This window comes from Argentina silus (assembly GCF_951799395.1).
Source record: "Argentina silus genome assembly, chromosome: Y".
Taxonomy (NCBI): Eukaryota; Metazoa; Chordata; class Actinopteri; order Argentiniformes; family Argentinidae; genus Argentina; species Argentina silus.
In genome coordinates, this window is record NC_139654.1 from 31802390 (window position 1) to 31820184 (window position 17795).

General features: G+C 43.4%; 1 protein-coding gene across 1 annotated transcript in view; it reads right to left on the reverse strand.

The window, feature by feature from the left end:
* Nucleotides 1–17795, reverse strand: part of LOC310824073 (acyl-CoA-binding domain-containing protein 6-like) — a 127323-nt gene that overhangs the window by 28701 nt on the left and 80827 nt on the right. The gene's annotated exons all lie outside the window — the stretch shown is intronic.

Genomic DNA, 17795 nt, shown 5'->3' on the forward strand with positions numbered 1-17795 from the left:
ATTTGTTCGACAATCCACCGTTCAAGAAAACTCAACCAAAGGCGAGTTACATGCTGTCTCACAAAATCGCAAAGCATAGTGTCGTAGAATTTAAATAATAGTATTTTTAAATAAAATACTGTTAACCGGAGCTGTTGATTCATTCAAAGACTTTATTTACAGAGAATATAAAGCCGTTCAAGTTTGCAAAATTTACCATGTTTTCACTTCCGTCACCTGTCTTTATAGACTTCACACAGGTCAACACCCTCCATTCAACGTATCCTTGTTTCCTGTCTACCTACACCAATAACATTCAAGAATTACATTTCGTCATCAAGGTGGGCTACTCCCACCTGCCCAGGCGCCATTTGTCTACTTAAAACTTGATTGGCCCGGGCTGTTTTCAAAAGCCTTTTGTCCTGGCTGTTTACAACTTTTGTTTATCACTCTATCCTGTTTCTGCAGCTTTGATCCTCTGTTTTCTCCCCTCTAGCCAACCCCTCACTCTGACCTCACCCCTCTTTTATTGCCTTCCCCAAATGTTCTAGGACCATCTGTTGTCCTGTGATCTCTTCGCTAGGTGTGGGCTTGCTAACCCCTAAATTGTCTTTAAATTGACCGTATATTACCCCCTTTGGGACTTAATAGTCCCACATCCTATATTAATGAGTTGAAAATGATATACTAATAAAACATGCAAGTGATTTAAGACAATATACAGAAGCGAATCATAGAAGTAAAAATAACATGAATGACACCAACAGTATGACATTCTATTAGCTCCTGGGGACACGCCTCCTTTACAGGTGGGGGCGAAAAACCTAGCCTCATACTAGGAAAATATCCAGTCATCATTGAGCAACCACTTTACAGGTCTGCAAATGAGCACCCGTCCCCATGAGCAACAACTTCCAACACATTTAAATGACGACACAAATTGTTAATAAAAGTAAAACGTCCCACAACACATCAGCCTATAATGGGACCTATATGTCCATCACAGGGGAACATTCCCTGTCCCTGAACCATGGCCATCCCATTGTGCCTCTATGCATACATTCAACATGGTCATTCTATCAGTTCTACACACAATAATTGTTACACATAACACCATCATCGTCCATTCAAATTGTCAATATTTCCAAGGGGAATATAGTCCTTGTATGGCCAGGGTTTCATCCTTCTTGATGACTGTAGCAATGTTCCTCCCAAGTAGGTGTAGCTGTTACACTTGCTAGTCATGGCTGGGAGCCTAGACGATCTTGTCATCATCGGATGAGGAGGCAGAAGACTCACTGCTGCCTCCCCAGTTGAGAACAAGATATAGGTCTAGTTGGCCTCCCATTCTGTTGAGTGCCATCGGCGCTATCCCTCTGGTTACACTCATCTGCTTAATTGTGCCCCATTCCTTCGTCTTCTTCTCTGGTTTGCCTGAGTTCTTGCCTCGGGACCCTGGTGCAGTGGTTCAAGTGGTACCAGGCTAAACTCCCTCGGACTTGTATTGCAGTGCGGGTGGCTCGCACTACCTCGTACAGTCCCTCTCTCCTTGGCTCATTCCACTTCCTTCTGAAGACTTTGATGTACACCTGGTCTCCTGGAGTTATCGGATTGGGCAAGGGTGTCTCCGGCTCCGGCTGCTTGTCTTTTTCCTGTGAACATATAACTTTGTGTATCTCAGTTAATTGTTTCATATATTGTTTCAATTCTATCTGGAGTTGTTCAAGTGGTGGTCCTTTGTAAGGTCCTCTTATTGTTGGCACTGGCATGGGTCGACCTGTAAGCATTTCATGCGGTGTTAAATGCGTGTTTCACAGTTTTCTGAATAAATGCTTGTGGGGGGACATGCAGCGTTCGGCCTGTAGAGGGAGCTACAGGACCGTGGCCAGGGTTGTGTCGGCGAGGCTTCGTTGCACACCTGTTGCAAATGAAGCCTCGTTGGCTAGTGCTTAACATGTGTGTGCCTTTGTCATTTCAGTAGAGGGGCTGGGAACGGCGGAGAAAGGAGAAAAGGAAGAACGACGACTGTAAAGTGGCAAAACGTTCGAAGGGCTGAAAAGCCAGAGACTCAAAGTGACTACGGACTGTATGAATAAACGGGACTTTCCCTCATCAAAACGCTGCGTCTGCCTCTGTGTGATTACGAACCTTGTTACAATGCTGCACCATTATCTGAGCTGATCTCATTAGGTATTCCAAATCTGGGTATTACTTCTCGTTAGAAATTTAACCACTGTTCCTGCCCCTAATTCTGCCGATGGCGTTGCTTCTACCCATCTGCTGAATCTATCTATGACAACAAGCATGTATCTTTTCCCATTGACCTTTTTTATCATGTCTACATTGTCCATTACCAAATGTTTAAATGGTCCGTCTGGAACCGGTATGTGTCCTAAAGGTGTTTTGATTCCCTTTCTTACGTTGTTATGTGCGCATACTGTGCATTCTGCCAATGCATTTTCTACCATTGCCTGTAAATAGGGTGACCAATACCCTTGGATTTTTATCTTTCTCACAACTTCCCCCCTTGCGCAATGGTCAAAACCATGCGCATCAGTGATCAAAATCCCCAGTAGCACCATAGGTGCCACTATAGTACCCTCATGCGATCTCCACAATCCTGTAGAGTCTACCTTCGCCCCCCTTCGGAGCCACATGGATTGCTCAAACGGCCCTGCAATCTGTTGCATGCGTATTATATCCTCTCGCTGCGTTATTGGTTCTATTAATTGATTATCTGACTTTTCTTTCATCTGAACCTGTTGTTTAACCAATATGGCTACTTCCTGTGGTATATATTATTTTTATGAATTCCTTGTCTGCAGAATGTTTTACCAATGGGTTACTTGTTTCTTTCCAATCACGTTTTAATGCGGTTCTCATCATTAGTCCCAAGACTCTTGCTCTATATCTTTTATTTACCATTAATGACACATGAGGAGCAGCATTAGGTATATTATACAATTTTTGTACGAATTCAGATTCATCTATTTGCATAGCTGCTCCCTGTTTTCCCACTATTATATATTGTGACATTAATGGGACAACCAGATTTTTGGTTTGCTCCTGCCAAATTTGTTCTTGGCAGGAATTGCAATTTGGGTCAAACTGCACAGTGCAATGGTGGTCAAATCGTGGTCTTCTTGCATCTGGCAATTGGGCTTCAATATATTTTCTCCATTTTAACCAAGTTTGCTCTATTTCATGATTTATTTCCCCTAAACAGTTAACATTTGCGCTTGCAGTTATTGGTATTTCTTGTGTCTTTATTGCCATATTATCTACATATACACCTTCTGGGGAACACCATATTTTCATCCCCAGCATTTCCTCCCCAAGAGATTCACCGGTGTCTGGTCAGAGATCAGTATGGGCAGGGTTGTGGCTCTGTCTCCTATCTTCAGACTTACTGGAGTTGTCATTGGAATTAGCTGCGCTTGTCCCGAGAATCCTACTTGTTTTAACAAATTGTCCTGACCTGGGGAGGTGAGAGGCATAATTTAGACCGACACAAGTGTTGGTAGCTCCTGTATCTATCATCATGGGTATGTCTCTATCTTCTATTTGAACCTGCAGCATTGGTTCTTGATCAGCTTCTGTGGTTAACACTGGAAGCTGACCTCCCTTTTCGGATTCTCTGGGCATCCCTAGTAACCATAGTTTAGTCCCCTATATGGATTGGCTGGTCCTTGTGGAGGCTCCTGCTGTTGCTGACTATAGCCCTGTTGACTATTCTCCCTCGGCTGCCATGGATTAATACAATCCCTTCGGAAATGTCCTGGTGTTTGACATCTCCAGCACACCTCAGGTGGACCTTGTGGGTTTGTCCTTTGGAACCTTCCTTGGGGTCTCTGTCTGTCCTTCCATGGCTGAAACTGCTGGGGCTGCTGGGTATACACCTGAACTACAGGTACAGTGGGTTGCTCTTGTCCCTGAGGTCTCAGCACTGGAAGTGGTTCTGGTGTAGCTCTGTATGGAACCGGTTTCGGCGCCCATTACGCCTTGTACCTTCTTTTTGTTTCGTTCTGTGAGTTCCCCCAGCTGGAGCTGTGTTAACTTTCTCTGGTTCTCCTTTAGCCTTGAATCATCTTTCCGGTATTTTTCCATCGCATGGACCAGATGATCACAGAATTCCTTGTGTGTTTTGGACGTGAGTCCCACCACATCCTCTAACCTGCTTTTCACCGGAGGGGACATGGCCTCTATCACTGCGGTTCTGAACAGAGTTGTCATCAGTGGGTCTCCCTCTGGGTCTACTTCAGTCTCCAGTTTCCACTTCTTCAATTGCTGGTGCAGGTATGTGGCAGGATTCTCTGTCTCTCCCAGTGGGTCTTAATATCCATCCTTTGTGGATATTCTTCTCTCAGGGTTGTCCACATCTCATTTCTGGTCTGATCAAATGACATCCCATCGGCTCTGGTATTGCCCTTTGACCCTCCCAGTCCACAGCTTATGAGAATGTCTTCCATCTTTGCCACCCCCAGTACCTTGGCCAACAGGGCTTTGAGGTCTCCCACCGCCAGCAGTTTCCCTGCAGTCTCTTCCTCAAAGCTTCTAATCCATTTACCTGCTCCATCATGTATGTCAGGTAATCTGCTAACTATTCCCTGCAAGTCCTGCATACCCCAGGGCACATAGTGTCTTTGATTTCCTTTTATCAGGATGGGGCACTGATATCTATCTGGGCGACCTATCTTTCCCCTATCCCTCAACTCTCGTTCAGTAGTTCTGGATTCTTCCTTATGTTTTCTTCTAGTATTTTCTTCCCAGTCACTAAATATTTTATCTAGTGTTTGTGCTTGGTCTATCTCCCTCTGGCTTATCCAGGACCTCCTCTCCTCCTGTCCCTCATCACCGGACCTTGGGTCATCTCTTGGGTCATCTCTGGGTCCCCAGGCGGTTGCCCCCTCATCTCTGGGTGTGCTGTATAGCTGTTTCTCTTTTCTGCGTGTGCTTGGTTCCTTCCCTTTTCCTCTCACTCCTTTTACTCCGGCTTCCAATGGTTTAGTCCTCTTCTCTTGTCTTGACTCTGACCTCCACACGCCTTTGTCTACCTGGTTTAGGGCTTCTTTTAATCCTGTATAACAATCAAGCTCTATGGGGCTTCTTGATCCCCTTCTCACTTCACTTCCCTTCTCTTCTTCCTCATCTTCTTCTTCCAACTTTATATTCCCATCCAGGTGTATCTTTGCTGATAACACAGAGAATTCCCCATGGTTATAGGGTGGGGGCATCACCTTTTCTTCCTCATTTCCTTCCCCTGTGCCCTTCTCCAACTTTCTTTGCTCCCTCGCCTCTTTTAACATTGCTTCCCCTTCTGTTTTGAACAGTTTTAACATGTCTATTTCTCTCTTTCTTTTCTCCTGTCTCTTTTTTGAATTTTCTCGAGGTTTGTGGTTTCTTATCAGTGTTCCCATTTCCTTACACACTGCAACATCAAATGTCCCTTCCTTAGGCCACTTAGTATAATTCTTACTGGTTAGTTTTTCCCATTTTATCTCTTTTATTTGGTTATTTAAAAGAGGGTTTTTATTCTCTAATATTTCTACTGGAGTTACCATGGTAATCCCTTTCTCCATTTTTCCTTTTGGAGTAATTATTTTTAGGGTTATTGTAAAATGTCTTACTTTTCATTATTTTCTGCAATTTGTCAAAAGAGAATAATATTGTATTATTGGTTATCTAGGATATCACTGTAAGATTAAATAAATATGTTAGGAAACAGCTTTGGAATCAGCTTGAGATATCCTAATCACAATTGATGTCTTACACTCTGGGAATCAAATGTAGGTATAACCAACAACTGTGTGTATTTGCATGTATGTATGTGTGCTTGAGAGTGTATTTGTATGTGTGAGAATGTATGAATGAGTGTGTGTCTATATTGGTATAATTATGTGTGTGTGAGTGTGTAATGTATGTATGAGTGTAGTATGTAATGTGTGTATGAGTGTATAAGATGTGTGTGTGTGTGTGTGTGTGTGTGTGTGTGTGTCTATGTGTGAGTGTGATGTGTGTATGAGTGTAGTATGTGATGTGTGTATGAGTATATAAGATGTGTGTGTGTGTGTCTATGTGTAAGTGTGATGTGTGTATGAGTGTATAAGATGTGTGTGTCTATGTGTGAGTGTGATGTGTGTATGAGTGTAGTATGTGATGTGTGTATGAGTATATAAGATGTGTGTGTGTCTATGTGTGAGTGTGATGTGTGTGTGAGTGGGGATGAGGGGGAGGGGGTATGTGTGTGTAGAGTGGGTATGAATGTGAGTTGTGTGTGTGTGTAACCCTAGACTGTGAATTGAATCAGTGTGAGCTTAGACAGGAATCTCTTCAATTAAGAATCACTTTCACTCAGCATATACGTATACAATAAAATATTCTTATTTTATTTTATTTATTTATTTATTTATTTAATTATTTATTTATTTATTTATTCATTCATTCATTCATCCTAAACCTAACTGCTGTAGTCCATTGTATAAACGCACTCAACCCATTCAGTTGGTTCCCTCCCCCTTTTACAACAATACCGCCCAACTCGAATGACGTTTCAAGATGGCGGTCTTCCCGTTTTTCTTTCTTCACTTATTTTCAACTTTCTCTCACAATTCTTACTCCGACTCCCCAAAACGTTGTCTCTATTCCTACTTTTGATTATTTAGTTTTTACAAGAAGTATCTTACGTTTCCTTTAAGAGGAAACGATGGCTTTCTTCCAATTCCGTATACACAGATATACTATATATCATACTATATTCTCATTATTCTGTACTCTGAGAGGCCTAAAAAGTTCACACATTGACCCGTTCTCTAAAATGTATACTCTTTATTCTTCTATACCTAATTTCTACAATATATCTATTAGACTTTTGTCTTCTCACTTATTTTATATACTAACTGTAGTCCTCAATTTCCGACAAACAGTGTTATACAGAATATCTCTCTCAACACAACGATATATCATTCTCTCAACACAACACAGCGCCTTTTACAAACACTCACAACACAGCAACTTTTACAAGCACTCACAACACAGCGATTTTTACAAATATTTTCACAACACGACACAGCAATTTTTACAAATATTATCACAACACAGCGATTTTTACACTAAAACTACAAGTACTTCTGCCATCTACGTCCGCTTATGTCACAATACTAATATACACAGCAATATTTCACTACACATCAATTTCAATTTCAGTGGTATCCATGCAACAATCTGTCCGTCAGCCCTATAATATTTCTTTAATATTATAGCGGTACCCACAGATTAGTCCTCATCTGTACAGACCTGAAATATCGCTCTAACTCTTTAGCTTACTATTCAGCCCCAAATCAATCAATTTCAATTTCAGTGGTATACATACATTTCTATTTTACCCGTTGTGGGGGGACATGCAGCGTTCGGCCTGTAGAGGGAGCTACAGGACCGTGGCCGGGGTTGTGTCGGCGAGACTTTTGTTGCACACCTGCTGCGAATTAAGTCTCGCCGGCAAATGTTTAAGATGTGTGTGCTTCTGCCATTTCAGTAGGCGAGGTGAGCTGGGAACGGCGGAGCGAGAGAGAGAGAGAGAAAGAGACGACTGCGAAGTCGCAGTCGCCAAGTAATCATTGAGGAGGCTGGAAAGCCAAAAGAACAATTCTGACGAACTATATGAATAAACGGGAGAGATTCCCTTACCGTAACGCTGCGTCTGCCTCTGTGTACAACGGACTTTGTTACACCCGTACAGACCTGAATTAATTAAACTCAGCGGTAGCCATAACTTTCTATTTACCCGTACAGACCTGAAATATTGATCTAATTTGGCGGTATCTTAAGCTCTTCCGTCCGTTCAGCCCTATAATATTTATTTAATTTTATAGCGGTACCCACAGGATTTGCACGTGACCTACTCTTTGGGATTTAACTTATTTACAGTTATTAACAGTTAGGGCATTCACATTTTCTGAAATCCTCAACAGCTCTAGTTCAAATCCTAAATTTGGTTACTTTATTGGTAAGACTCATGCTAGTTTCCTACCGTGGAGGCCGGAGATCCAGAGCGATTTACACAAATTTCCTATACTAAAAGCAGGAATTCTGCTTACCTTCTTATGAGCTCATTAATTGTATAAATCGTCCGGTTCCTTCCTCAACGATAGTTCACGATGCAAGCCTTATTTATCCAATCCTGTTCGTGACGCCAATTATGTCGTAGAATTTAAATAATAGTATTTTTAAATAAAATACTGTTAACCGGAGCTGTTGATTCATTCAAAGACTTTATTTACAGAGAATATAAAGCCGTTCAAGTTTGCAAAATTGACCATGTTTTCACTTCCGTCACCTGTCTTTATAGACTTCACACAGGTCAACACCCTCCATTCAACATATCCTTGTTTCCTGTCTACCTACACCAATAACATTCAAGAATTACATTTCGTCATCAAGGTGGGCTACTCCCACCTGCCCAGGCGCCATTTGTCTACTTAAATCTTGATTGGCCCAGGCTGTTTTCAAAAGCCTTTTGTCCTGGCTGTTTACAACTTTGTTTATCCTGTCTTTTGATCACTCTATCCTGTTTCTGCAGCTTTGATCCTTTGTTTTCTTCCCTCTAGCCAACCCCTCACTCTGACCTCACCCCTCTTTTATTGCCTTCCCCAAATGTTCTAGGACCATCTGTTGTCCTGTGATCTCTTCGCTAGGTGTGGGCTTGCTAACCCCTATATTGTCTTTAAATTTACCATAATAGCAAGCATAGAGGGTGGTTTTTTTTAAGGAATGCATGGTGGAGGCTGCTAGCCTGGTCAGTCCGGACAGTAAAGCCCATTTTGAGAACATTAGTCTGTCAACGGAGAACAGTTAAACGGAGGGTGGAATTTATCGATCAAGATCTTAGTTCCCAGTTGGAGAGGAAAGTGACAGATTTCGAGTATTTTTCACTTGCGCTGGACGACAGTACGGACATTAAGGACACGGCACAACTTCTTGTTTTTATCAGAGCGATAAACGAGAACTTTGAAATTACAGAGGAATTTCTTTTCATGGAATCATTAAAAGGGACGACTACGGGACGAGACTTATTCAACAGCGTTTCTGCTTGCCTCGAACGACAGAATTTGTCATGGGATAAATTGATAAATGTCACTACCGATGGTTCTCCAAATCTTACGGGCAAAAACGTGGGCCTTTTGAAGAGAATTCAGGACAAAGTGAGAGCGGTGTCGCCAAACACTGAGGTAACTTTGCATTATCCAGCAAGAGGCCCTGTGTAAATCTGGACTTGGACTGGAGCATGTTCTTAGAGTGGTTGTGAAACTGGTAAACTTTGTCAGAGCTAGAGGACTCAATCACCGTAAATTCATTCAGCTTTTAGAGATCAAGATCAAGATCAAGATTCTTTATTTGTCACGTCCATACAAGTATACAGTGAAATGCAAAAGTGACAGTGCCACAGAGTAGTGCAACAAAAGGTTTTAAAATAGAATAAAATAAAATAAAATAGAAGGACTAAAAAATATGAACAGTATAAACAGTATAAGCAGTATAAACAGCGGTGAAGCAATGTACGCAATGGAATGGCAATATACAATGGCAATGACAGGTTGACAGTACAGATAATTACAGTGGAGGATGAGTCTGCAATGGATGATTATGTGTGTGGATATGTGTTATGATGTCAATGAGTGTGTGAGTGACTTGAGGGGGGCACTGGTGGGGTCATCGTTGATGATCCTGATGGCATGGGGGAAGAAACTCAGTCTTAGTCTCTCCGTTCTTGCTGCATGACAGCGAAGGCGTTTGCCTGACCGCAGCAGCTGGAACAGTCCATTTTTCGGGTGGTGAGGGTCCTTCATTATCCTGCACGCTCTGGTCCTACACCTCCTGGTGTACAGGACATGGAGAGGGGGGGTTGGAGCTCCCATGGTCTTTTCTGCCAGGCGTACCACCCTTTGCAGAGCTCGCCTGTCCTGGGCCGTGCTGTTACCGTACCAGACGGTGATGTTGCCAGCCAGGATGCTCTCCACAGCTCCAGAGTAGAAGGACTGAAGGATCCTCCGGGAGCCTTTGAATTTCCTCAGCTGCCTGAGATGGAACAGGCGTTGCCTTGCCTTTCCCACCAGTGTACTGATGTGGGTAGTCCAGGTCAGGTCTTCTGTGATGTGGACTCCCAGGTATTTAAAACTGCTCACCCTGTCCACAGCAGTCCCATCGATGTCCAGCGGCGTGTAGGTCCTTGGATGTTGTGCTCTTCTGAAGTCCACAATTAGCTCCTTTGTCTTGGAGACATTCAGGATGAGGCTATTCTCCTGACACCAGAGTGACAGGTCCGCTAGAGGACACTGATGCAGAGCGTGGTGACTTACTTTATCATTCAAACGTTCGCTGGTTAAGTCAAGGGAGAGTATTTAAGCGGGTGTGGGATTTGAGAGAGGAGATTGGCATATTTATGGACAGCGTAGGTAAAGCTGAGGATTTTCCCGAACTGCATATGAGGGCTGGCTGCGCGACTTTGCATTTGCCATTGACATTCTGGGCCATTTAAACGACCTAAACGTAAAACTACAGGGGGAAATGCGTTTGTGCATGAACTGTACAACCATGTGAAGGCATTCAGAGCCAAGCTGGTGTTGTTCACCAGGCAGTTGAGGGACACATTCATTTTCCGAGACTGGCTTTTGTGGAGGTGTCGCCACCCAGCGCAGTGAGATACAGACTTGCAGGCCGAGTTTACACGGCGCTTCTCTGACTTCGCCAAGATTGAAGATTCGCTGGAACTTGTCACGCCCTCTCTCATACGATTATGAGAAAGCACCACCGAACATCCAGCTGGAGCTTATTGATCTCCAGTGTGACACTTCACTCCGGGAGAAGTTTGAAACAGTCACTCTGCCCGAGTTCTATGCCTCATTGAGTGAAACACAGTTCGCTCACACGCGACAGCTGGCTCAGAGTAGGTTGGTGCTGTTTGGCTCCACTTACATGTGTGAGCAAACCTTTTCGGTGATGAATTCAATAAATCAAAGCACAGATCTCGACTTAATGATGAACACTTGTCTGCCATACTGCGTCTTTCAACTTCAAAAATAGCACCTGAATTTGATAAGCTTGGAAAACGGGGTGAGCAACTTCACTGTTCACATTGGCTAGTCATGGGCCAGATGCTGACGGATAGTAAAGGAGAGGTTTGAGTAAATTAATGTGTTTGTAAAAAATGCACTGTTAGTGATGCCAAGAATACCTTTTCCTCATAAAATGCACTGGATATGAAAATAGTAAATGTTACATGAAAATGTTAGTGAAAGTAATAAGACAAAATGTAACTGATTAAGAGTATCTAGTGATAATATGTTGACTGTAACACAAAGAATGTACAATATAACTTGAGATAAAGCACTGATGTAAAGTGATAGCCTATTGTTCTGTACTTTTGTCTTTTGTATGTACTGATGTCATTGTTAAAAAAACAGGACTTTAAACAGAGGGACATTGTGTGAAAATAGGTCTCTTGATAGCCAGTCCTTTGGAAAATAATGTGATTCACTTGAACATCAGTGCACATGCAAAAATATTTTTGGTTTAATACATGTAATTGAGGTACATAGAGCAGTGTGTTGAATGCAATGTAACATCAAGTATTTCTAAAATAAAAACTAAAAAAAAAACTGGTATTCAAGACCAAATGTGGTCCCTGAGCCAAAACGTTTGCCCACCCCTGCCCTAGCCCCGGACATATATTTATGGCTATTGATCTGGCTGGTCCCCGCCACAGACTTTTGACCTCCTGTATCTGATAGACTACTAGCGGTGCGGCAGGGTGACCAGAGTGGATTAATTAGAATTAGCAGCGCCGGGAGTTGGCCCTCAGCCTCATGGATCATGTTGTTTTAATACTAAGTAAAGAGCCACACAGGGTGACGGCACTGTCACCGCTACAGACACTGTCACGGGGAGGAGAGGAGAGGCACAGGGAGGGAGAGAGACAGGGAGAGGAATAGAGACGGAGAGAGACAGGGAGAGCAAGAGAGAGAGAGAGACGATTTAGTGAACAGACCACACCGATCCTAGCCCACCCCCGAGCCACCAGCCCCTATCCCTAGACAGTAGCCCCTACCTGTGAGCCCCTAGTCCCTAGCCCCTAGTCCCTAGCCCAGCCCCTAGTAACCAGTCAGTCTTAAATCTGACTGTGTGTGTTGTCGCCGAGGGCGAGATTAGTATGGCCTTTTCCCGGCCTAAACACCATTCCCAACGTTACCCAGTTAAGCACAGCAGGAATGGCCTATGGAGGAGAAGTGTCCTTCCTTGATTTGATCTATGAAATGACCCAGTTTGATGTGTAACTGATTGATGACAAGTTGAATCAAAAGTGTGTAACTGACAAGTTGATTCAAATGTGTGTGTGGGGGGACATGCAGCGTTCGGCCTGTAGAGGGAGCTACAGGACCGTGGCCGGGGTTGTGTCGGCGAGACTTTTGTTGCACACCTGCTGCGAATTAAGTCTCACCGGCAAATGTTTAAGATGGGTGTGCTTCTGCCATTTCAGTAAGGGAGCTAAGCTGGAGAAGCAGGGGACGAGAGCAGAGCAGAGCCGAAAGAGAGACTTTGAACGAGGCTGGAAAGCCAAACCGTGCCAGCGGACCCCTTTGTGAATAAACGGGAGAAATTCCCTTATCATTATACTGCGTCTGCCTCTGTGTACCACCGGACATTGTTACAGTGTGTAACTGAGAAGTTGATTCAAATGTGTGTAACTGATTTATGATAAGTTGAGTCAAATATACAATTGGTTAATGATAAATGAGTTCAAATATGTGCAAAAGGCAAAACTTAACAAAAGAAATTATAAAGGTAGTGTAGGACTCCGGGTCAACATATCTGGTTGGACCTCGTAGTGATAACGGTTTAACTGATACTGGAGTAGGCAACCAAATGCATTAATGTTTAACTGTATAATTCTTACTCAGAAATTATTTCTGAGGTAGGCCACCATATTAATGTTTGACTGTATAATTCCTACTCAGAGATGATTGCTGAAGTAGGCCATCATACTAATGTTTTACTGTATAATTCATGTGGGCTAATGATAAATGTATACCATATGTACTAAATGTTAACTTTGAGAAAGGCCTAGATTATTATGTTACGAAAATAGAATAGAATTGCACAATAAGAAGTGGCCTTGAGTCCAGTTTGAGCAGGAGAGTGATAAGTATGTCTAGTAGACATAACAACAGGTGCCCTTAGGACATGCCCAAGCATGAATGCGAACTCAGGGTGATGTAATGAATTAGATAGAATTCTATGCTTGACTGAGAGCTAGATCGAATTCAATGCCTGACGTAATGAATTAGATAATAAAGGGTGGGGGTAAAGGAAAGCCCCTTTGCAAACTATAAAAAGAGCTCCCTGGAGCAGTACATCGGTCATTCCCCGCTGCGGAGCGTAACAACTGAAGGACTGGAGCAGGACCGAGTGTGTTGAAAACCAAATACTCTAGCAGATTCTCCTTGTCCGGAGCTCACACTCTGATTGAATTCTGACTGTCGGCCTCGCCACACTAGTACAACGGAGGACCTTGGCGGACCTTTTTGTTTGTATAACAACAGCTCTGGCGGATAGAGGACCCGGCTTCGCTCTGGACAAGTGAAACTGGGACTTCTCTAAATTTCACAGGCAGAGTAGGGACAGACTGATAGGTTTTATTATTTTCTAATTTTTTATCATTTTTGAATACTAGCATTTTACCATTTAATCACTCTGCCTGTAATGCTGTAATGTTTTAAGCCATCATTAAAGAATTTAACCTGCATTTAAAGGAACAGTTCACAATTTTAATTCTTAATTTTTATTTTTATTTTTATTATTATTTTTTTATTATTTTTTTTTTTAAATATTTTTAGTCATTCCATCCCTCATAAGCCTTTTACCTCCTCCTGGTAACATAAAATATTATAGATTGCTGTACTTAATACATCTTAGGATCTGAAGGGTTATATCTGACCTCTTATTACCTCCTTTGGGTAAATTATCCTTACCGATAAACCCTTTATCCGCAACCACACCAACTGGCACTCATATAAGATTAGAGCGGTCGTTAACCATAGAGACTACCCACTTCGGTGTACAGTTTTTAGGTTTGGGGAGATTTTTCAGTTCAGCTGAGGTGGGTAGAGGAAGATATGGGAGGAACTATGGGATGTAGACCGTTAACAGCGGAGTGAATCTAATCGACACCAACCTACATAGGACCAGTCAGCATCTGACAGGGTAAGACCCCTCAGGCTGAGGATCCATAACAAGATCTGAGGTTGGTCGGGAGTTCTGTACTGAGCTACCCGGGAGACAGTGTGTGCCCATCCCTGCCCCAGACTAGCTGTTGTTATTCTGACACGAACCACCTGCTGTGAGGTGGGCAGGAAGGGGGGGGGAGTGTTGTCAGGTTAATCTGTGTTGTACATGGGGTTAGAGGTGTGTGTAATTAGGGATTACTGGGCCTGGAGACACACAGAGTGAGGTGAGGACACTCACTCTCTTAGGGAGGTGTGAGGGGCCTGGGGGTAGAGTCCTGACCTCACAGATGAGACTGGCCAGATGAGAGAGCCTCGGTAGGGGGTGGTGTGTGTGTGTGTGTGTGTCGGGGGGGGGGGGGGGTCTAAGCATACACCTCCCCTGTTGTAAATTCATTGCCCATCACCCAAAACAACAGATGGTTTGCACCAAGGACAAAGTCTATAAAGCTGTGTGTTCTGCTCAGAAAAAGTTAGTTAAGCCTTCCGGCTGCGTCCAAAAAACTTTCGACTCCGCAATCAATTCTGTTTCTTAAAAACCTCAATATTTTACTACCCAAAACTCTTGAACGTCTCTTCTCCTTTTTCTGGACCCCAACATTCCCCCACATTCCATTGGAATCTGAATTCCTTTGAACACACTGACTGAGCAATGTTCCATCAGAACTGTGTAATCATCACTACTCAAATGTCCTGGATTCATCGTCAAATGTGCCTTGATACATTCTACACACACACACATCCAGTAAACCTGTATTAATCAACAGAGTGATTCTGACACAGACACACGTGCATGGCTCTAGCCTACTTCTCTCTCTCTCTCACACACACACACACACACACACAATCAGATAGAGAGCACCAGAGGGGAGCTGTCATACTGGGTTGGAGGGGACAGGTGGTGTACAGCTGATCTGGATATTCATACAGAGAGAGGGAGAGGGGTACCTATTGTATCTCCCCCTGATCTGGGATTACAACCCACCAGCTCACAATGCATGTTACAGGGCTGGGAACGCACCAGAACAATCAGTTGATTAATTCAAACAACATAAAACATAAATCACTTATATTTTATTTAATGGCAGTTGGCAGAGGTCATGGCAGATTACTGGGATATAGCCGCTACGCAAGCGATGCTAGCGCACTAACATCCCACTTCTACTATTGTACCAACCACACACAGACCAGAGGAGATTCGGGAGGCTAAATGATAGAAATTGAACACACACAGGAAACCATTTGCAACCTATACTCGGTAGTGTGCCAAGGGTACAGGCCTAGGCTAGTACACCAAACATACTACATTATTATCAAAATACATGTAACTGTGTGCTTCCTTGGGTCTTTCCTTGGGTCTTTTCCCAGTAAAAAGGCATGTCTGTGTGTGTGTACGTGTATCCAGTCTCGTTCAAAGTCTAAAGGCAAAAGTGACGTAAAACAACCAATCTAGTAGATTCTAATGAGAAGTAGCACGACGTATGTCTTTATCAATCCTAGTTTCTGTGCGGTTTACATTGTAGAATAATTATCTGGCACCGAGCGTGGTATGATTGAGCTAGCTGTATTTCCTTGAGCCACCTCCAGCACCATCTCGTAAATCTAACCTCATTACCTCTCGTTCCCAAGTCCAAGTTGTCTTCATATTTCCTCTCAGGCAGCTGACTGGCCACCTCAGGGCTCTGGGAGAGCGGCAGGAAGAGTGCTGACGATGACCGGACTGACCTCTCACACTACGGCCACTGAGGGGTCGCCTACTGAAGACTGACATTCAACTGCACTTACCTACATTATGTATCTCCCAGGGAGAGAGACGTGTTTGATACCATTCCTCATTCTATTCCATACATTACTGTACGTCCTCCGATTGGTTACAATGTATTTGGGAAGTATTCAGACCCCTTCATTTTTTCCACATTTTGTTATGTTACAGCCTTGTTCTAAAATTGATTTTTTCCTCATCAATCTGCACAAAATACCCCATAATGACAAAACGAAAATAGTTTTTTATAGAAATGTTTGCTAATTTATTACAAATAAAAAAACAGAAATCTCACATTTACATAAGTATTCAGACCCTTTACTCAGTACTTTGTTGAAGCACCTTTGGCAACGATTACAGCCTTGAGTCTTTTTGGGTACAAGCTTGGCACACCTGTATTTGGGGAGTTTCTCCCATTCTCTGCAGATCCTCTCAAGCTCTGTCAGGTTGGATGGGGAGCATCGCTGCACAGCTATTTTCAGGTCTCTCCAGAGACGTTAGATCGGGTTCAAGTCCAGGCTCTGGCTGGGCCACTCAAGGACATTCAGAGACTTGTCCCGAAGCCACTCCTGCATTGTCTTGGCTGTCTGCTTAGGGCCGTTGTCCTGTTGGAAGGTGAACCTTCGCCCCAGTCTGAGGTCCTGAGCGCTCTGGAGCTGGTTTTAATTTAGGACCTCTCCGTATTTGGCTCCGTTCCATCTTTCCCTTGATCCTGACTAGTCTCCCAGTCCCTACCGCTGAAAAAACATCCCCACAGCATGATGCCGCCACCACCATGCTTCACCATAGGGATGGTATTGGCCAGGTGATGAGTGGTTTCCTCCAGACGTGACGCTTGGCATTCAGGCCAAACAGTACAATCTTGGTTTCATCAGACCAGAGAATCTTGTTTCTCATGGTCTGAGTGTCCTTTAGGCGCCTTTTGGCAAACTCCAAGTGGGCTGTCATGTGCTTTTTACTGAGGAGTGGCTTCCGTCTGGCCACTCTACCATAAAGGCCTGATTGGTGGAGTGCTGCAGAGATGGTTGTCCTTCTGGAAGGTTCTCCCATCTCCACAGAGGAACTCTGTCAGAGTGACCATTGGGTTCTTGGTCACCTCCCTGAACATGGCCCTTCTCCCCCCAATTGCTCAGTTTGGCCGGGCAGCCAGCTCTAGCAAGAGTCTTGGTGGTCCCAAACTTCTTTTAAGAATGAACTACTACTGTGTTCTTGGGGATCTCAAGGATGATCAATGGAAACAAGATGCACCTGAGCTAAATTTCGAGTGTCATAGCAAAGGGTCTGAATACTTATGTAAATTTGATATCAGTTTTTTATTTTTAATAAATTAGCAAACATTTCTAAAAACCTGTTTTTGTTTTGTCATTATGGGGTATTGTGTGTAGATTAATGAGGAAAAAAATGAATTGAATCCATTTTAAAATAAGGCTGTAACATAACGAAATGTGGAAAAAGTGAAGGGGTCTGAATACTTTCCGAATGCACTGTAGATGTTTTACTGTTCAACCATGCTGCCAGTAACACTATAGCTAGGCACTGACAACTATTTACAGCCCCACCCCCCCCACACACACAACAAAGGCCACACAGAGAGAAAGTTATTTGCAAATGTTGCGATTATGTGGATTGTATAATGCAAACAATTTGTCTAATTACTTCACATTTATTTGTGCTTCTTTTGTGTGTGTGCCAGATTTGGACCAGGCCTGGTCTGGTCCTGACCCTGGATAGGAGGATTTGAACCTGGAGGGTCACTCAACACACCTGCTGCTTATGGCTGG